At 37.1% G+C, this 23,083-nt stretch overlaps 1 pseudogene; it reads right to left on the bottom strand.

Moving 5' to 3' along the window:
- Nucleotides 1–10,198: 10,198 nt before the first annotated feature.
- Gm34783 lies at nucleotides 10,199–10,496 on the bottom strand (annotated as a pseudogene).
- Nucleotides 10,497–23,083: the final 12,587 nt, after the last annotated feature.

Below are 23,083 nucleotides of genomic sequence, written 5' to 3' on the forward strand. Positions count from 1 at the left end.
TAAAACAGTTTTACGATCTAGTTGATTTGGGGGAAAGGACAGATTAATGCAAGTATAAGGCACTGGTGATTTACAAAGGATATTGCATAATCATATCTTTTAAATAATTATTGCATGCAATTTTGGTCTCCAAGTGTTCAACATGGTGGGCTGAAAGACTTCGTAGAGAGTTTGAACTGTGAAGGACTAAAAATGCAAACCAAGAAAGACATGTTAAAATGTGCTTGTTCAGGCTTGCTACTATTTCCTGGAGTCAACCTTGGTTTCAAACACAATAAGCAGACCCCAGCTTGTCATATCTAGTTTCTCCAAGGGGTTTGAAACTGTAAAGAAAGCATTTTAACTCAGTGGTAACTGGATTAGAGTCATGCAAGAACCTGCCACCTTGGGACCTCCTGCATATGCCTCAGCCAGAATAAATGTGCATAGAAAACATACTAAAGCAATGGCCGTGCAAGATCACAAGTTATCGTAATGTTGACAGTCTCAGCTTGGAACTTGGCGAAACAGCCAAAGAGCTGTGGAAGAGAATTGGAAGCAGTTCATTTGCTGACATGAAGGCAGCTCACAGAGGTTTAGATGTACCACCTTTGCAGGTCAATGGTGACAATATTTGCAAAACGCCACCAGCATCTATCCCGCAAATCGAAGCGACTTCCATACAAATCCTTGCCGCAAATCTCAGACAACTTGATTTCTTTTCCAGCCTCCAGTACTCGTAAGAAGCCATAAGAAGTTTCTCAGACTTAACGTGTGTGAAAGGGTACTAAATCTTCCATCTCCTGGAGGCTGAAAGGAAAATGGAAAGGTATAGTTGTCACATTCTGTCAGAGCCCAATATCTCGGCGATAATCAAATCTGTTTGCTCCCTTTAGAAATAGCTGGGGTTTGGGTACAAATTCCACCTTTGTTATTTCACAGGTTTATTGTACTCTGTCACAGAGGGGAAACATCTGCTGGTGATGACAAGGGAGGAGGCCATCCCATCTTTCTTACTGGCATTCACAAAGGACTTCTGCTGGATTTATTCCTACTGGAAGGTGGCAGCTTGTCACTTTCCAAGATCCCAAGTTCAGGGAGACACTAAATGGCTCCTGGCTAAAGGGAAAAGAAAATGTTTTGTCTTCTTCATGGAAGTGTTTCTCAATGTTGCAGTTTGCAAAATGGATGCAGAGGGACAATTTAAGATGGGGTAATACATGATTGCAGCATCCTACAGAGTTCTGGAAGTCCAATGCTGCTCCCTGGACATCGATTTGTTCTTTCCAGCAGATTCGTCTTTTCATATGGCTTTGTTTCCATGGAACAAGACAAGGAGTTCATCATAAAACTGTCTAGCTACTCAGTCAGTCTGGCACATGAAATTCTGTGCAGTTCTGTATCTTTTTCAAGTGACTGGAGCACTAGGTGTCCATTTGACAGTTCTGGACAGCCAAACAGAGATTAGATCAGTTCACATGGTGCATACGGTCATGTGATCGTAAATTCTAGGTCTTGAATACATCCAACTTATGTCCGCAGGAGCTGGCCCATCAACCCTTTGCTTTGTTATTGTCAGGTGAATGGATTGTGCTACATCAGTAGCCAGCATGAAGAGTTCAATATCGCTCAACTCTTTGAAAGAGAGTGACTCTGTCTTTTGCAGTGATGAGACACCTTCCCTTCCTTCCTTCCTTCCTTCCTTCCTTCCTTCCTTCCTTCCTTCCTTCCTTCCTTCCTTCCTTCCTCCCTTCCTTCCTTTAAGAGTTTATGTCTGCCCTTCCTCGTCTAAGACTTTGAAAACCTATGTTTTATCAAAACTTTAGGCAGCTCAAATTCCCAGCTAGCTTTCTTTCTTCATCAAAGTCACTTGAGTTTTGAATTTTCCCTCAGTTTTGAATCAGAATTAGAATAAGTAAAGTACTTATATTAAATTTGAGAGGCGCAAATCATTTACAGTTTTTATCTCATCTTCAAATGAAGGAAAGAGCAATGTGAGTGCAAAATTATAATGAGGTATGGTGATATTAATATGCAAAGATGCCACAATGGCATTGGACTGCATGATAACTTATCACTGGGAACAGAAAAAAAGAAAAAGAAAATGGCCAGCTCTTAATAGAATTAAAAGACAAGAGGGTATCCTTAGGAGTACATGATTTTGTGTGCACATGTACACATGCATTGTGATCTTTCCTTCCTCTTTATACTTTTCACATACCTGACTCTTATTCTATAAGGAACCTGGGGTGTCCTGTATACCTTTGTGTGAGACACATGGAGCTAAGGCAAAAGTCCCCACTTTTCAAAGCCTTCTAACTGAGGTAGGCAGCTGGCATACTTTGTATCCAAGGCACAACCTTTTCTCTTCTTGCCTCTGCTTCTGTTCGTGAAAGCTCAAACTTTATTATAAAACCATTGCTACGTATATCAACTGCTAGTAGGCTGGCACAGCAGAATAAAAGCAAAGAAGAGATAAGAGAATTTGGTCAAATATAAAAAGTACTGTGGAATTTAAACCAAATGACAGCAGATAAGCCTTTCTCTGAATTTCTATTAAAAATGCAATAAATAAGAAATCCCAAAAAAGTTTTTTTTCAGGACCGGCAGTATTGTTCCTACATTGCTTGTCATAAATGTCTAGTATTTTCATCAATACTCAGATTCTATTCACAGTCACAAAGAAAATATTCTCTTCTGGAATCAAGTTACAAACCTAACAGCATCAGGGAGATGTCCTCAGACCCTCTCAGAAAAGTCCAATATTTGAATAGATTGACCTCATTTACACACTTAAGGAAGTTACTTCTTAAGCCTGCTTGTAGTCCTGATGGTACACCTAGGGCTGCTTGATAGATTGGCTAGAAATAACAATATAGATGAGTGGAATATTTGCTTACAGTGCTTTTAAAGGACAATTCATAGTGATTTCACTACACCATTTATTATTGTTATTCATAGACACAGTTGTCAGAACACCAATGCACTATTGGTAATAGACTTTGCTGATATTTCATGATCTACTATGTAATTTAAATTGACTGATATCAGAAAGATCATAATAAAAGAGGCACATCTTCCTTCAATGAATTTGTACGGTGTCATACATGTCAGTACTTTGCTCTCTTTCATGATGAGAGGTGGGGACAGTTAAATCTGAACAAAGGGAGATTCCAGTGGGATGGAGGGCCCCTAGAGTCTGTAGCTGGAAAGAGATCTGTAGTCTCAGGTAAAGTAGCCCATGGTATCTGTTCCATCTCCAGAGAGCAATTGCCCTAAGTCCTTAAATGTCTTTCTGTATGGTATTACACACATTTCAGCCCCAGCATATCTGACATTCACCTTATATCCATCTTGGAATTGTTAATGGATGGGAAAAAAAAATCTCTGTATCCAAGCAGTAGATACTCTAGTCATTTTCTTTTATTCTATCTTTGCTTTCTTTGTGCTGTATATGCACATATTTTTGTCTGATACAATTGATTATATATATAATCAATTATATCAAAAATATAACCAATAATCTATCTATCTATATCTATCTATCTATCTATCTATCTATCTATCTATCAATAGATAAATAGACAAACAAGCAGACAGTTAAATAATTCAAAGGACCTGGCTATGTAACTCCCTAGACTGTGGTTCCTGCTAGTTTTATTTCTGGGAAACAATCATGAGCTTTCATTGTATGTGACCATAGATCCTTGCGGGACATAGTGAAGTCAGCATCATATTAGGATATATTTTACTGATAGCTCTGAATATCAAGTCCTAATGAGCAGAATTATTATTAATGAGCAGCTACATCCACTCAAGTAGTGACCAGCCTGGGCATGGTCCCGAGGTGAAAGTTCACGGAAACTTAGTCTCCTGGAATCGTGGCATCCTGCATAACAAATGCTCCAGTGTCCTTGCTTTAGTTGGTAAACGGATATGTGTGCTTTCTCTTAATATTGCTTTATTATAAGTGCTCCTAAGTATTGATTTTTTGACATATAGCTAAGCTAGATTCTAGGCAGTCCTTGATCCAACCCTGGGCATGGATAGCTAAGTCACTGCCCTACACAGGAATTTACCATTATCCAGGAAGAAGGAAGTTTGTGACCTAAGGAGGAACCAGAGTAGATACTTAGAACTATAGATAGCTGAGTTACACCCATACACAAGTATTTACAATGGCTTAGGGGGAAGGTAGACTATACAATAGTCTAGAATAGGAACGATGGCAAGGGCATAAAGCCCTTGTTCCTGGCTTCTAAGATTAAGTGGTCCTTAGGTGGAGCTGTTTGTGATCCCAGTTGTTAACACTGAATTTTATCCCAGTTGGTTCCTGCCAGTCCTTCCGTGTTTTCATTCCTCTGTTTTGTGAAAGAATCCAGTAACCTCTTTGTACCTTGCCGGTGTGTCACCCAACTTCCCTATTTTCTTCTGTATAAAAAGTTTGATGCTCAATTTGACAAATTACATTCAGATCTAGCACACTCTCATGTCTGCCTCTGTCTGTCAATTCCTACTGACTCTATGCCCATCTGCCAGAACCCCTGATTCCCATGGATTGAGGGGGGCCAACAGAGCCCCCCGTCTGTGGCAACTAACTATCAAAAAGAAAGTGATCTAGAAAGACATTCTGTGGGTAATTGCTAAATTGACAATGTTGATAACCAACACTATTTTAATAACTTACACTTTCAGTGTCTTGCTATTTAATATTACTAAACCTTATATTTTTCTGTGTGTAGGAGAATGTTGGGAGTCAGAAGGGATAGTAGACTCCAAGCTCATGTGGGGTATGGAAGAAGACCCATGTGGAACAACACAGATGCTTGGTGAATCAGTACAAATCTCCCATCTGAAAAATTGCCAAATTAAAAATGATCTAGTTCTCTTACTGCAGACAATTTATATTTCATGTCAACAGAAGACTTTCACTTTATTATAAGGGAGATTCTCCTGAACCCTCCCAGTTGTCAGTTGTTAAGAGTCAGGTTAGGAAAGAGTATTGAGAATGGATAATGGCTGAACACCTGATAACGTAGCTTCAGCTTTACCCCCTGGGTCTCACTGGCTTCCTCTTCAACCTATGTAAACCTGTCTAGCCAATAATAACCAGAATCAAATGAATCAGCATGTATAGGATGCTGAGGGTTATGTATGGTACATGGTATTCTATAAAGGTGTACAACCACATTGATTTAGTTATCCTTTTTACTTATATTTCTAGGTTACAATACAATATTTAGACTCATCATATTTGTCAAAGTCTCTAAGCAAACCTAAGGCAGAAAATGTGGGGCAATGTAGAAAACAAGTATGAACTCATTACTATTTCTACATTTATTTATTTCTATATTTAGTATGTATGTATGTATGTATGTATGTATGTATGTTGGAGACTGATGCCAAAACTTAAATGGTATTTGTGCATTTTCCACATACACAACCTTTACACAATCTGAGAAACCATTTTAATCAAAGAAGATTCTATCACTGGAGAATTAATTGAAGAATAATTTCATTGAGTGTATTGATTAATGAAGCTGTGCAATAACTTGATGGCATCTTGAGTTTCACTTACAGCTATAAACCTCATTTGTGGGTGAGTTTATATGGGTACATATGGGTGTAATTATCCGTCCAGCTTCTTGTGTGTATATCTTGAATGCCCTGTGGGCAAACTGGAGTTTTCCTTCGTGTCTCACAAATTCTTGTTACTGCTTACATCTAGGAGATTCTGCTTGTGAGAAAACAAAAGAAAGAGATAATTTTTTTTTTATTATTGAATGCTATTCTCTCCAGAAACCTTTACACACAGACACACACACACACACACACACACACACACACACATCTATAAGAATATCATGCGTTTTTGTCTAGTTTTGTGGCCATTTGAAGAACATTTTCAAAACTGATTTTGGTTGTATGAAATAAAACTAAAAACAAATCTGGTGTTTCCTTAAAATAGAAAGAGTTTACCAGTATTTCAGGGTATTTGCAACCTGGTAACAAATTCCTCAGGATATGCAAAGTTATCTCGCAGTATAATTATGTAATTAATTGTGTAATTACATAAAATAGTATGAATAACATTGCCTATTTTAACCTCCAGATTTATTGATGGTGGCATCCATACCAAATTAGTTTAAAATCTACCATGCAGTAAAATTCATACAGGGGAGCATATAGGTAAGAATGTGGCCAATTTAAACTTTAATTAACAAATAAAAATTAATTTAAGTTTTCCAATAGTAACACCTTTAATTTCATGTACTAATTATATCTAAAATCTTGGTCAAAATCTTATGAAGTATAACAAGCCATTTTTAATAATAGGTCACTTATGTTAGTTTTAAAACAGTTACCTAAAGCAAATCCATTAATGAAATTTTTGTTTGCTTTTGTATTATTAAATTATCTTAATTCCAAAGTGGAAATGTCAGCATTCATTAAGAACTTCAACTATTATAAAATTGTTAATGTTTCACAGAATGGTTATGTCTTGAATTAGTTATTACTATAACCCATTGCTTTTTATTCAAGCCTAAATAGGTTCCATATTTAACTAAATCATCATTTACTTAACAAATAAATTCCATGTTTTAATGATAGAGGAATGTAGATGCATTATATTGCTTCACAATATTTCTTCACAGTATAAATTTACAATAGGTCTTTTCACAGCTGTCTTTCCAGCAGAACTGGAGCACACACACACACACACACACACACACATGCACACACGCACGCACATGCACATACACTCTCACTTCACCAGGCCATTATACTGTCAATGAGTGTGTGTCTTTGTGTATGTCACGCCCTCTAAATTCAGGTGGCCTCAAGCTGTGCCATATAATTCTAGCCTCAATTAAACTTTCCAAGGTCAGCTGTGCTGTACCAGGTCAGGCATAAATAAGACAGAGGATGGTCTTGGGGTACTGAAAAGCCATGTTTATCCTTTAGCCACAGTTCATGGCCATAGGATGAAATCTTGCAGAGAATGAAAGCAGAAGAAAGGGAAATTTGCCGAAGGTACTTCATATGGAAGTGTAGCCTTGTTACAAATAAAATCAGGACATATATAATTCAAGACCCAGCAAATCAGTGCTGTATGTCTTTCTTTGTATCTATTTTTTTCCCTTTGAGAATATAGTACAACTAAAGCATGATAAAGAATATTTCAATATCAAATCCCAAATTAAGACACCCAGTTCCCTATTTTTCTGTGTCACAGCCAAGTAGAATAAACCGAGGCATTCAGTTTACCACATTCTGTTTTCTGGTCTTAAAATAAGACATTTGTGATAAGTGCTTCTATTTAGACTGCAAATTCTAACCAGATTTCCACTTCAATAATGTTGATAAAGAAACATCTAATAAATTGATGAGAGATTTATTTTATCCTATTCAACATGTAAGAATTTGTTCTTAGAATATTTAAATAACTTTTTATTTTTAAAGGACATATGAAAATAGCTATTAAATTGATAGGTGATTCTAAAACTAGGAATCAGAGTAGTTAATAAATACTTGAAATGCTATTTAATTTCTGTAATGGCTTGAAAAATACAAACTTTAAACCCACCCCCTTTTTAAAAGTGAGTAAGTTTGAGCTGCCGGGGATGTTGGGTGACATTCTCACATTGTGTACCAAATTCTCCAAAAGCAATCAATGATATCTCCAAAAGCAATCAATGATATCCCAGAGGATATCTAAAGACCTTAAAACAAACAATTTTTAGTTCACTTACAAAATAGTGATTTTCATTATGACAGTTCCAAACACATATATCATTGTACAATCCTCATATTTAGCTCTTACATCACCTTCCCAGCCTTCTCCTCCCACTTCTATTAGTCCCCTTCATCATTCCTCTAAATAGTACTCCTGGTCATATGTTATATTGATAGATAAATCAATATACACACATATAAATCCAAATCCCATTTATGGGAAAGAACATGTGACTGCTGTCTTTTTCTCCATATAACTTTTTGTTACGCCCTCTTCTTTTCCTTTATTGTGTCCCTGTCTCTCCTTACATAGTAATCCTGTGATTTTGTGTGTATGTGTGTGTTTTAAAATCTAGCAGACCGGTGGGACATGTCTTTAATCCCAGCACTATGGGAGGCAGAGGCAAGTAGCTCTCTAGAATTCCAAGGCTACCCTGGTCTACAAAGTGAGTTCTAGGCCACTCAGAGCTATGTAGTGAACTCCTGTCCATAAGGTAAAATCAACATTAATAATGACATTAATATTAATAATTTTAGAAAAATGTAATAAATAAAGACTCTCTGAAAATGTAATTGGACAATATAATTTGGCAATTTTTTCTTTTGTCAATGGAAGTGTAAAATCATGATTGATAAGATCATATGGAAATTCGGTCAAAAGATGAAAGTATTCTCATTCCATTTCTGAATATAGATTTCTCAGAAAACTCTAAATTATATATTCACACATGGCCTCAAGGTTTACATGGTACACTTAAAAGCTACCTGTAGCCATTTTATTTATTTCATTAATAATATTTCTGGGTATTCACATAAGCATCAGTAACCTTTTCATAAAATTTCAAGGCAAAATTCTGAAATACAATCCTAATATACTGTCTTTCTAAAAATATAAACAAAATTAGTAACATATTTAGTATACATTTTATTAAAAAATAAAAAAATATCTAATAGAAATTGATTACTATGCTTCATATGACCAGTGACGAAAATGAAAAAAAAAATGAACATGTTTGGATGAATGAAACCTTTAAAGATATTATATATTATTTAATATTTATTGATTGTAAATGGCAAATAAAGCCAAAGGCTTTCAAAATCACTGGAAAGCTTTTATCGGATCTCCAACATACAGATGGTTATTACTAAAGCCCTTCTACTACGACCGCCTGATACGGAGCACATACGGTGTTATGACTGATGATGATATGTGGGGTGCAGGCTGCAATCTTACAGTTGTAGGAGCTCACCCACTAGTTTGCAAAGTGATACTTTGTAGCTGCTGCATTTTGTTCTCCACCATAAATATAATCAAAACTCAGGGCAGAGATGAAATGATATTATCGACATTTGAAAATATATTTGTTCAGCCATTATAATACGACAAGAAAAAAAAGTGAAATTAAATAATACGTTTTATTTTTAAATACTTTGTGTACTGTGGCTAGTGTATTTTACACCATTGAAATGAAAGTTTATCAATGGAAAGACAGACAGTATTTACAGGTAAGTTTTGATTATACAAGCAAAGATAGTTGACCAAGCAACATATTATGAAGTGCGTAAACATATGTGATATAAACAAATCCATTTGCTCTACACCAAAAATAAGCCAGTGATGAAGCCTGCCCAGACATAGCTTGTTTCCCAAGAGTGAGTTAAATGTGGGAAGCCTAGCAAAGGGTTAGCTGGCATGCAGAAGACATGTCGTATCATCTTTCTTTTTCCTAGAAAAGTAAAACAATTTAAAACATTGTAGATAAATATAGACCTCTGCATTAGCAATGTAGCAACATAAATGATTGTATTTCTGTCATCAGGGTCACTCACTGAGTGCCTACTCCAATCCATTCAACAAAGTAGAACTCAAAGGTGTGCTAGCAGGCATTCCAGTGGGAATGTCCAAATGTGGACACGGCGCTTCCCCCATGTAAGTGGAAGAGAGAGTGAGATGCTTACCCTATTGAAGAGACAACAGCCATTATTAGGTGAGTGGGACACAAATGAGATAGGTATAAAACAAAAACTTGTTGTGTATTAATGTTTGACAGTACTAGGTGTTGGAAAGATTCGTGGTACGGAAGCACTCTTGCTCTAAGAGTAGAACTTTATACAACTGAATGAGAAAGCAATTTGATAGCACCTAGCAAAGCTAAAGATGGTGGCACATCACTTGTCTCATTTGTTCTCAACACCTTCTGACTATAAAAAAAACGTATAAATAGTTCATCTCGACAGTCCTTTCAGTAGAGGAAACCAAACCAAAACAAAAACAAAAAACAAAACAAAACAAAAAAAAAACCAGTGGGAGAAAACCAAGAGCGTACATTTTTTTTTTTAAACAAGTCAGTTTTACTTAAATGGGGACTGTCCAACAAAAACATTGTTACCCATTCATGATCTGAATTTGGTGTATGAATTAAATTATAGTATACATTAAAAGCCATGAGTCATTTGTTTTGTTATAAATAAGGCAGTAGAATTACTCATTAGTAGCCTTTTTAAGATAAGTTATTAGGTCTGCCATTTCTCCCTTCTTCTTGATTCCAGCAGAGTTCATTTTTGTTCCAGGGATGTACTTTTTGGGATTCTCCAAATACTCCATCAGGGTATCTTCTCTCCTTATTCTTGCTGGCATCTGTGTAAGAGAATCCAACAGCTTGAGCTGTCTTTCACTCAAACAGACCATGGAGATTTGGTCCAGGCTTATGCTTGCCTCCCTTTTCCACAGTGTGGCACTGGGCATACTTCTGAATAAAAATCTTCTTCCCTTTACAACATCACCCGTTTTTAATTCACTCCGGGCTGGTCAACACCATAAACGTTCAGACTCGAAGACAGATGTCTCTCTCTCTCTCTCTCTCTCGATTACTTGTTTAATAGCATATACCTCATAAGTAAAAGTTGTTAAATGAATTATAATGTATGGGCATCCCTTGAAGTATATAAAGGTTGAAAGATATCCAGAAGAGAGGATAGAACAATTTCAATGTTTGCTTAGCCTTAATATTTTTAAATTACATTTTGCACATTTAAGATATAACACAGTGTGCCAAGGTGCTAATATCAGGAAAGGACTCATCCATCAACTCTAACAATGGACAGAGGAAAACAGACAAGAGCAAGAGACCCTTAACTCAGTTGTAGGGCTAGTGAGATTACTCAGTGGGCAAAGGGATTTGCAGCCCAGCTTGGGAACTTAAATTCGATTCCTGGAACCTACATGGTGAGATAGAACCTATTCTACAAGTTGTCTTCTTTCTTCTCCTTCATATCCCAAATAAAAGTGAATAAATAGATAAATGCATTTGTCATTTTGTTTATTAGTATTATGTATGATTAATACTGGTATTAATATTTAAATACCTTGGGAGCTGGAGAGATTAATTAGCAGTTAATAATATTTGCTATTCTTAAAGAGGACCCGGGTTCAATTCCCAGCACCCACATAGGGCCTCACAAAGTTGTGTAACTCCAGGTCCAGGAGATCTGATGCTGTGGCCCCCAAAGATTCTTCAGACGTGGTACACAGATGAGTATGCGGGCAAAACACACATACCCATAAAATTACATTTAAAATATTTAGGTACCTACTATAGATGTGATCATATTTATTGCTGTTAGAAGTCTTGGGAGAATTATATATGTTAGATAATAGAATAATTTAAAAATGTTTTAAAAATTAAAGTTCCTCCCCAATATACAATCTTCAATAATTGAAAAAATTGGTAAAATTGAAAACTTTAATTAAACTATAATGAAAAAAATGAAGTAATGTATTCTTATTAACTAACAGTCACTTCACAGAAGTATCAATATTATGGGTATGTTTATGATCTTTATGATATTAAATGAAAATAGCTACATGTAGAGCAGACTATATGGTAGAGTTGTAGTTTTAAGATTAAAAAATGTCTATATGAAAAATGTAATGGAGGAATATAAGAAAATCAAGGTGTTACGATCACAGTTAGTTATTTCACATATATTTAATTTAAAAATTTCTACATTTCATCAAAATTAGTGTGTATGCTAATAATCCGTATTTCAGGGTTGATGATCTATGACTAAGAAGTGACTTGAGAACATGCTGAGCTTCAAGGTTCAGTATGGGATGGAAGCTACGTGCTCACAGGAACACCTAAAAATCTGAAGAGAACCATGGATCTGAAAAGACCTCCATTGGACGGACGGTGTCCCATGACTCTCTCAGTGCCTGGGAATCTTAATGTCCCTGTGCATTTCCAATGGTGGAGGAAAACCTCAATTTAAAATACACTGTGACTGATCTTGCAAAGCTGGTGTTCAAATGAAGTTCACCTCTCTAGGGGAAAGTGGTGCGGAAAACAGAATTCGATGTGGAATGTGAAACCCACTGTAAGAATTCTTGTGTGCATATATGCACATGTCATATGTGGTTTACATGTGTGTAACTATTCATGGGGATGACACTGTGTGTATGAGCATGATTAAACATGCATTTGTGTGGGAGCAGAGGTAAGAAGCCAACCATGAGGCTCATCCTCAATTGTCCTTGGAACAGTCTCAAAATATAGCCCTTGATGACTGTGAGGTCACCTAGATCCACCTGCCTTTATTCACCAATGCTGGGATTAAAGGCATGCTCCACCATACCTGGCTCCATTTTCTCTTCTGAGAAGGAGTTTGCTTGTTTTTTTAACTGAACCTGGACCTCAGTGATGGATCAAGATTGGCTGGCCAGAGTCCAAATGATCCACCTGTCTTCCTTCCCCAGTCCTAGGATTGCAGGGACTTGCTATCCCACCTAGCTGGGAATCGAACATGGGCCCTAATGCTTGTGTGGCAAACACTCCACCAGCTGAGCCATCTCCAGCCTCCATTGCAAGAATTCTCCATGATGACATGTAACATCTGTACTGCTGATAAATTCATTGACAGCTAGAGCTACTCAGAAGAGACTCTTAGACATTCCAGAATATAAATATCAATGGCCAGAGTAAATGGAACTTCTCCTCCCCAGCATGTGCCATAACAAATGCCTGTTTAGAGACATGGGAAGCGCACACACATTTCCCAGCCTTCAAAAGCTTCCCAGATTGGTGTTTCTTGTTGCTCTGTCCTAGAGGCATGCCATCACAGGGTGCTGATGGCTGCCTTAATCCGAGTTGAGCCCATCCACTTTCTCTTACAAAACAGAAATAAACAAGCAGAAACATTTGTTCCTATGATAAGTCTACGCATTCTTGACAAACATTCTCAAATGATTCTTCAAGTTTTGATTTCCTTCTCTGAAGAACAAATAATCTCGTGTTCTTTTATCTTTCCTCCAAGGTCCCATTTTCCTGTGCTTTAATCATTTTTATTGTTTCCATCTGTGCCTGCTCTAATTTTTTCCTATCCCTTTTAAAATGTGTGTCTGCAAATTAGACACAGTGCTTCCCAAATCGGAATAGGTCTGAAACACCTATCAAGCTGTTATGGAATTCCTATCACCATTTGAAGAAGGCGACGTATGGAATGTGATGATAAGGGACAAGAGCAGTGACAGAGGATTTCAGGTCCGGAAAACAGTTCTAAGTGAAGGCGTTTGCCCCAGAGAGGAAGAGCAAGACATAACTAAAATATTACTGCAGAAATTACACTTTCAAAAACAAAAACAAAAACAAAAACAAAGAACATAAAAGTTCTGTCTATGAAACTATTACACTCTCAGATGGACACCTGCATGTAACTGTGCAAAGACAGGCATGGGCAGAACCTTCTCTTTACTAGGGTAGGTTTCTGCATTTTCTTTTTCACTTTTAGCAGGATTCTCTTTGTAACAAGTGAAACATATTTTTAAAAGAAATATTCAGAGAATAAAAAAAAGCAAATAAGAGGGATACTTAATAATGCTATTATTTCTAACAATCAGCTTCAATATATGTTCATATATCTACACCCACGTATAGATTGATCTGTCTTAGTTGAGTGTACTTTTTATAAATTCAACAGCGTTCATCTTCTCTTGCTATTTAGGGTTATAATGAATGGATAGAGAAACATCCCATCCTCAGAAATTCCTTGCTTTTTCTTTGAAATTGAGGTGATAATTTAAAAAAAAGAAAAGAATAAAAGGAAAAGAAAACAGGCTCAGAGTAATAGAGCATTAGGGCTGGAAGTATCCTAATATATCATCTAGTCTACAACTCTAATTTCACAGATGACAAGCTAAGGTCTCCAAAGTAGGACTGAATTTTCCATGGTAATATATCAATAGTGGAAGACAAACTCCAGATCTATGGTGTTCTAAGGCACTTGAAGATATTTGCATGCATGACCCAGGCACATCAGAGTCTTCTGGAAGAGAGTGAAGAATGTGCAAATTCTGTCTTGGCAGAGACCCTATTGGCTGTCGATTTATATTTTTCACAAGTGCAATCACTGTAGAGTACAATGGGTCCTTGATCTTCTGTTTAGAAACAAAGAGACAGTATCTCATAGGCCTACTGAAAATTGTGACTTTCAAGTCACACAGATGATGCAGCAGGTAAAGGGATCCTGACAGTCAAGACGCGTGGCTTGAGATTGATTCACAGGATCCACTTAAAGGAGGAAGGAGAGAAAGTACTGTATGGATTTGTTCTGTCACCCCTACGAGTATGCTGTTGCACGTTTGTGCATCGAGTTAGACACATATGTGCGTGTGTGCACATGTGTGCATGTGCGCGCGCACACACACACACACACACACACACACACACTGAATAAAATAAAAAATAAATTGATTTATTAAAAGTAAACGGGTTTTGAGCAGATTAAGGCAATGGTATTCTGTGGTAGTTTATGCATTTTTCTCCACACTTTGTATGTAATACACACATACATGCACATATTTATTGTCACCATTGTGTTTTCATTTAATACGCTCCCAAGTCCTGAGCCTCCCCTGAAGGGCTGATGCCCAGCTCATCTTTCATCTTGAATCTGCAACAAAGCTCTTGTGGATGTAGTTCCTAAGAGCAGTTCAAATCCCAAGTTCTGTCCTTAAAATTATTCCTAAGTGACTAAGGCCAACCCTCTGCTTCTTTTGTCAAGGAAGATGTGAAGCCCTGGACTCGAGGCTTGAAAGGAACAGTGTAAGACTCATAAATCAAGGCCTTACAGCTGGCTTTGTATAATGAGTATCCTTTCTGAACCTTGATCTGTTTGTCTGTCTGCCTGCATGCCTGCCTGCCTAGCAGGAACGAGGTGAGTTACCGTGGCATAGAAACATGATCTCAGATGATTAGTAGCTTTTATAAGAGTTTTGCTGCCATTGCAAGATGAAGAAGAGTTAAGACATGTTGGCAAGGCCATTTAGACTATTCGCTCCAAGACCTCTCTCTCTCTCTCTCTCTCTCTCTCTCTCTCTCTCTCTCTCTCTCTCTCTCTCCACACTACTGCAGGCTTCCATAGTCACCATGACAGAAAAAGACCCATGCCATCAAAGATCAAGAAAGTGCCATTGGCCATGCTAGGCTCTGAACTTGTCCCTTCAAAATTTCTGGCACGACCCATGTGATTTTATTCATGGGTGCTGTCTTAAAGAAGGGATAAGGGCACAAGGTCCCTTCCATCACAAATGTAAGGATCTGATTGGGAGGGGGTGTTCCCTCCCCCTGCTCTGCTTGTCTCTCACCTTAAGCTGAAGCCATCAACGGTCCTCTACTTTGCTCTTCTTACATGACTGTGGCTTCAGCTACCTTCATGTCCCACTTGTTTCTCTGCCCATGTGAGATTACAAGACCTAGGCTGACTGTCCCCTTGGAGCCTAAGTTGGAGAAATGGTAAATAAATAAAATAAAATAAAAATAATAAAAAATGGAGTGTAATTTAAAAATAATATCACCTTTTTCCATTAAAGCAGTTGAAGATTGTGGGTCTCTTGTTTTTAAAGACCCCCAAACCCATTCTTGTTTATGACTACTTCTGTAACGTCATCACTTAGTGAGGTGTACCACCTTTAGTGATGTGTACTGCACATCACTAAGCAATCTCTGTGGCCTGGGCAATGTACTCACTGCTTTCAATTCACACAAGTCTTCAATGCAGTTTTTATCTTACTTGTGAGGGAATAGACTCCGAGAATTTAAACAGCAGAATTGAGACCATACATCAGATAAGAAATCAAAACAGAGTTTAAGTGATGCACCATCTAGTTACAAATTCTGAATTTGGTCCCTGGATGGAACAGAGGTTATTTCCATTCCAGAATCCTGGTAATGTGGGATTATGTGGTCAAGGGACTGTTAAAGACTGTTGGGAAAAAAATCTCCCAAAAATTTCTGCAAGTTTCTTTTCTAAAAAGTGTCCGTAATAATAAATAGTAAAAATTCTAACTGATTTTGTGATCACAAAGTTACTTTAATGTGAGGCTCCCCTCTTCTTGGATTATGTTCTTACACAAATACTCCCAGAATAAGAGATGAGACATCTCCAATGTAATTATAGTTTTCATTCTGATTTCAATGATCATAATTTTAGGGAGGTGGGGAGAAAGTTGTAGATATTAAAAAACCTCACTGAGGCTGACCATTAAACCCACTGGATACATTTCTGATGTTGGATGATGGATAGTAGGCTGTAATCAAGGCTTGACTAACATTTTTGATATCTTGTCAACTTAGGTGAGAGTAAGTGCCAAAATGTTGTTCACACTGTTGGTAACAGCAACCATAGGCCAGGCACCTGCATCTTGCATTGACATAGGATGTCAAACTTCTCTCAAAAGGTGTGGCCCTTCCAAAGATACTGTGCATTGTCTCATAGTTTCTTTTGATCACAATCACTCAACTCATTTTTTTGACCGTGTCTATATCTTCATTCTCATTCAGTTGTTACTATAAAACTCCAGATGGGCATGGTGGCTCACACCTGTAATTCCAGCACTTGTGAAGTTGGAGCAGGCAAGAGGCCATCCTGAATCTGATGGCCATAGCTACATGATGAGGTGAACATGGTTTTTCTAAAGAAACAAAACAAAAGGGAAGAAAGAGAAAGCAATATGAGTTTCTCTTCTCTTCTCTCTCTCTCTCTCTCTCTCTCTCTCTCTCTCTCTCTCTCTCTCTCTCTCTCATAAGAGCAATGGCAGAGTCCACGACCATGCCTAATTCATCCCAGTATCTTAAGAAAAAGTTGGTGGTCAGAAGGAAGGCATGCACACTGGGTGCTGCCCAGCATGGGTTGCTGTCCCCTGGGAAGCATCTTTGGCATCCCTGTTTCCTTGCGGTCTTGGAGTAATGATGTGCCAAATGAGTCTTAGAAAACATGTTTTCCAAATAAATATTTAACCATATTGAAATTATTTGCATCCTTTTAAGTTTTCAAAAGAACCCCCCAAAACGACAATGGGCCTTTGAAGTCCGCTGTGTGTTCCTAACAGATGGGAGCCTACCGCTTGCTATTAGGAGATATCAGGTCCTCCGGTTTGTTGTCTTCTGAAGGGTAATAACTTAGCTGCCAAAACTCTCTAGGTTTGGGTCCAAATATTAGAAGAAATGTCATCAATTGAAGGTTGAGAGAGCTCACTTGAAAAATGTGCCTCTCTAATAGTTTTGAATTTCAGCCCACACAGTGTCAGGCCACATCTTATGTGCATGGATTCTCCAGCACATGTCATAAAAACAAACAAACAAATGACAATAAATATCAATTTGATAGGGCACAGCAAAGGATCTTATGTTGAAGAAACATTTACTCCTTATTCCCCTTTCCTTTTCTTCTGCTCTTCCCTCTCCTTCCCTCCTTTTTCCACATCTCCTTCTGCTTTTCTCCTCTCTGTTTCTTTCCTACTATCCCTCTGTCTCTCACCTTCCCCTGTCTCCAACTGTATTTCTGTCTCTGTCTCATTTACATACTACAAACTCTAGAATTGCATTTCTAAAATAGGGGAAGACAAAAAACCCATATTCCCCCTCTTTCACTAAAAAGGTAAAGATGTCAATGGATACACGTCCCATTGAATTCACTCTTATTCTTAAGAGCTCATGAAATCCATGTATACCAATAATTTAAAAATATAAAAATATATAGGAACATAAGGACTTCTGAAAATCATCCTCTGAATTCCACCTGCTCATACCTGTACTCCCATACAGTAATTAAGTAAGTAAATTAAATAAATAAATATGTTAAAACAACACATGAAACATAATAGTTGATCAAGATTTTGTGTGTGTGTGCAGTGAGACTTTATGTATTAAAACTCCCAGTGAAAAGTATCTCTCATGATATGGTTTGTGACATTTGAATGTCATGGTTCTCTAGAAAAACTGTGTTTTAGTTCTGCAAGGTTGCAGAGAACCCTGGCCTCCTTGCCTGCCATACAGACACCCGCCACACTGCAGCTTGCATTGGGTTTCTAAAGAGAGGTAAAGTAAGTTTCCCACTTTCAAGATGAGAATACATTTGACGGCAGGTTTTATTCCAAACGATGAAATGAAAATTACAACTCTGTAAGTTTCCTTTCTTGTTTTGTGAGGAGAGACAAACGGAACTCGGGCAGGGAAAATCACAGGCATGCAAATGATGTGGTAGGGCCTGTGCTTTTAAGTGTGGGTTTTGTTATTTTTTTCCTAGTAGCCCATTGGTGATAGATTGTCCCTAATACACTCTTCTTCTGTAAACAGGCTTTTCTGACGCAGTCCAAAAAGTATTATTCCTTTAAAAGTAGAAAACCTAATTTTGTAACAAATGAGCAGTTTGCCTGGCTATCTTGTCTTTCCACAGGTATGATGGCTTTCCCATACAGCCATCGAATACGAAAATGACTTTATTAAGTTGACTTAGAAATGATTCGAAGATAGCCCCATGAGCTGCTTGAGCTCTGTCAACATTTTCTTGAAAGATACCTGAGATGATTCGGTGTTTACTTTTTTAAGTATAGTATTTGTAAGTGGAACATTTTATTACATTTTAAATGTAATTCCTGATCCCCAGATGCTGTCCCTATAAATCTGAACAAACCCCAGACATCGCTATCTATATTAGATCAACAAATCCTCCCAGTCCCTGGACTAGTCTTAGGAATAAGCAACAAACGTGAAATTCCTCGGTAATAAAACTTCGCTGTCTTGACAGGTGTGATGTGAGGCCATTTCTTACTGTGTTGCCTACGCTTCTCAAAGCAGGTTACATTGCACAGTGCATGTCCTCCTGCAACTTCTATTTGAAAAGTGCCCGGCAAGTAAGGAATATACTATTCTTACAACTATGTAAATGGTCATTGTTTTTAAGGTCATCTTTGTGAGAAATTTAAAACCATAAAAATGCCAAAAATCCAATTTTGCTTCAAAGGGATGCTTTTAATTTTTCAATTTAATTTTTCTTTTTTGGCTTTATTCCTGTTTCTTAAGTGGAGGTTCCAATGGGGATTGCTTTGCTTATACCTCAAGTTTCATTGTGCTAAATAATTTCTTGAAAAGGACGGTGAAATTGGGTGTCCATTTCTGGGCTATTGCTATTGACGTTTCAAATTATTGTGTTACACTTTTCCTCAGGAAACAAAATAAATACATTTTCAGATAAAAATTTGTCTGTTCCCATTGCTCATGAAGACACTGATGCCATATTGTTTAGTTATACTGGGAAAATCCCTCTAAACTGCAGGCTTCAACACCCCTGAAATATGATCCTGCCCCCTAAAATCGTAGGTCTGTGTATGTATCCTCATAGAACATTTGTTATTCATTGTGAGTATAGCATATTACTGTAGAAATTGGATAAATTACATGAAGTCACACAGGGAAAAGAACATATCACTTGTAATTTTGCCTAGATCACTGTGGTATATATTATGTGGTAGAGCAATCCCGGGCCTAGCTGGGCCAGCTCAAGTGTTGAGATGACACTGTTATGCAAAAAAAAAAAAAAAAAAAAAAAAAAAATTCCACAACAACATATATATATATATATATATATATATATATATATATATATACACACACACACACACACACACACACACACACACATGGAAACATATTTAATTATTGGCATAACACAACAGAGAAAAAGAGAAAATGAGAAAGAGAACAACATGACAGATTTCAAAAATTTCAAATTCATGAAGCATGTCTATAACAAAATTAATAGAACATACTGCCTTTAACAGGTATTGGAGACACATACACAGCCACACACACAAATGCATTCACACATGTACAAGATCACTGAAAGCATAAAGAAGGAAAATTTGTAGTATGATTATCCACCAACACCAAGGCTTCAAGGCTGTAGATCGCTCCGTGAAGTAGATAACTTGAATGCTTTAAATGTAATGCACTGAACTTTTGTTTATTTGTTTAACTTTTAATGTCTAGGAATGCTTGCTATAATTAGTTCTGTTATTTATTAACATAGGTAATTTATCTACTAGATCAGGAAGGACTATGTCATGATGCCCTTTCAGATTTTGAATTTGCTCATCTACATTCCTTTTGGCGTATGTGCAGGAGTATTTGAGTGTGGTTTGTGTGCGCATGCAGGTTCATATGGAAGGAGGACTTTGGGTGTCCTGCTTGTCTTTTTCTGCATTATTCTTGAGCTAGGAAGACTGAGGTAGCCCAAGCCCTGAAATTCATAGGCTTGGAAGCCTATCCCACTTTATAAAGGCTCTGTCTCAAAAAGCAAAGTTGCTGGGGCTTGATTAACTTCAGTGTTCAGTCCCTGACCTCTGTTTGGATGTTAACACCACTAAGCCCTCACCCCACACTCAGAGGCAAAGTGGCCAAAAGTCAAAAGTATATATATATACTTATATATATTTGTGTGTGTGTGTGTGATAATAAATAGTGTCCAACCAGGATTTTTCCCAAAAAGGCAAAGCTGATTTCATATTCCAAAGTCAACCAATGCAGTTTTAAAACACTTGTATAATAAAATATAGAAAAAATAACCACCCATTGAACATTTGCAGATGCACTTTTCATGACTGGCATGAGAAAAAGCTCTTTGTAATTTGGAATAGAGAAAGGTATTTTCCAGATAAAATTATATTTAAAAACAATTAACAAAAGTCTTTGGGATGAAATGCTCAAATGTTAGGGCCAACAGACACATCTTGTGCTTTCTGAAGTTTTCTCTTGTGGTTGTTGTCATTATTACAAGGCAAGTGAAAAGATGAACGGCAGACAAGCTGCTGCAGAGCCTTCTGCCTTCTTAGAGGCCACTGTTGCCTTCATGGAGGCTTCTAGAGTATATGTAAAAATCTGGGGGAAAACAACCTCAGCAACAACTCGGAAAGAAAAAAACACATTCAAATTTCAATTTTATAGAGAAACATGTCTAGAAATGATAAGAACACTGTATTTTCGGTATCATCCAAAACAACGAATATTTGAGGACAAATCCAACAGCCTATGTAAAATCTGTGGATTGACTGCTGATGAGAGAAATTAAAGAGACTGCTCTGGATAAATCTATCCTAGCAATGGATTGAAAGACCTGATATTGTTAAGAAGTCAATGACACCCCAGTACACTGATCAATAAAGTCAGTATAGTGCCACTCAGAGCCTTAAATCTGTCTTCCATAAAGAATGGCAATCTGGTTCCAGAACATAAATAGACATGCAAAGGCAGGGAATAGCTGATGGTTGTCGAAAGATAGTGTAGAACAATTTTTATACCCAATTCAAAGATTTCTAAAAGCACAGCAGTCAAAGCATTTTGTATTCTGTTAGAGCAGACACAAAGCTAATGCAAACCAGAGGAAACATGTGTACCCAGAGGTACAGATCTAGGCACATTGTTGGGTTTGATAGAGTTCAATGAAGGAAGAGAATTTTTTTTAGATAATCATTTTTAAGGCAATTGATTAATTATATGAGAAACAAGTTTAATCTCTCTGTAGAACTGTACACAAAAATAAATTACACCTAGTCCTTCAGTGAACCAGTATATGCAGTATCTAGAAAATGTTGACTTCCCAGTTTGAATGGGGAGAGTCTCCTAAGGTCACTCCCCTAAATGAAGAGCTGTATTCAATCAATATCTGTAAAGAGGTATGAGCTCATCTAATCCTAAGAGGTCTTCCAAATATATAAACACACACACACACTAAATGGACTCATCAGGCTATCTTACGTATATATAACATATCATAATAAATCATTATATTATTTATATATGATATATAATTATTTATTTGTTTTATATATATAAAATTAACAATAATCACCAAGAATTCATGAAGTTGAGAGGCTGTAGGAACATGTAACAAGTTAGAGCAGGGAGTCAGTACATTAGAAATGATGGAATACAGTCCTCACATGTAACATCTTAAAAAACAATAAATGCTAAGAAGGTAGAATATCCTCACAACATTTCATGAAAGATTTTTCAAAAGCGTTAGTAAGTGTTATCTATAAAAAATCAATAAATACAAAAATTCTCAAAATTGATTATATGTGTTCCTCAAATGATAACACAGTCAAGAAATGCCTGCCTTGCCATATCTTTCAAAATAAAAGTCCTACAAATCAATGAAAAAGAGATATTGATATTGGCAAATGAGACAACAGATACTCAATCAAGAATACGAAACTGGGAAGACACTTAGAAAATGTAAAAATAAACATAATGAGGTATCATTGGATAGATTCAAAGCAAAATTAGACTGCATACATTAGGCAAAATTATAGAGCACATCAAACATATACACTATGTATTGGTGGTAGATCTGCCAAATAATTGAGCAATGGAGAAAGATTAGACAGTGTGACCCTACAATCCATTCCCTCAATCCATATGCCCAGAGAAAGACATTGCAAATGCTCACATCATTCTCTGTCATAGACGACAGCTGGAAAAACAATACAGAAACCCTTCAAAGCAAGAATAAGTATTCTATTTATGGCATATTCATATAGCCAATATCAAGAAGGGGCATGAAAGGAATGAAGCAGCAAGGGAGATACCTCCAAACAATGTATCATGTTTAACAAGCCTAAAGCAAAAATGATAGAGACTATTCAAGACCAGTGATGGTCAATCGTCACTGCCATTTTGAGCAGCTGAGAAATACATAGGTGATTCCTGAAGAGTTTCTGCATGGTTATTTCCAGAGCTGTTTAGCTCATCCAGGTTCTGACCTAATAAGTAGACCAACTTCTTTATGGGTTAATAATAAGATGTCATTATTAGGAGGTCTCAACAAGAAGATAATGCCCTGTTCTAAGAAGTGGCTCTATGGCCATATGTACCTTTGGATGGCATGCTGTCCTGACTCCTTTCTCCTCCTGTCCTACCTATCATGATGGAAGGAGTTACAGAGACAAAATTTGAAGCTGTGACGAAAGGATGGACCATCTAGTGATTGCCATATCCAGGGATCCATCCCATAATCAGCTTCCAAACGCTGATAC

Source organism: Mus musculus, chromosome 7 (assembly GCF_000001635.26).
Source record: "Mus musculus strain C57BL/6J chromosome 7, GRCm38.p6 C57BL/6J".
Classification (NCBI taxonomy): domain Eukaryota; kingdom Metazoa; phylum Chordata; class Mammalia; order Rodentia; family Muridae; genus Mus; species Mus musculus.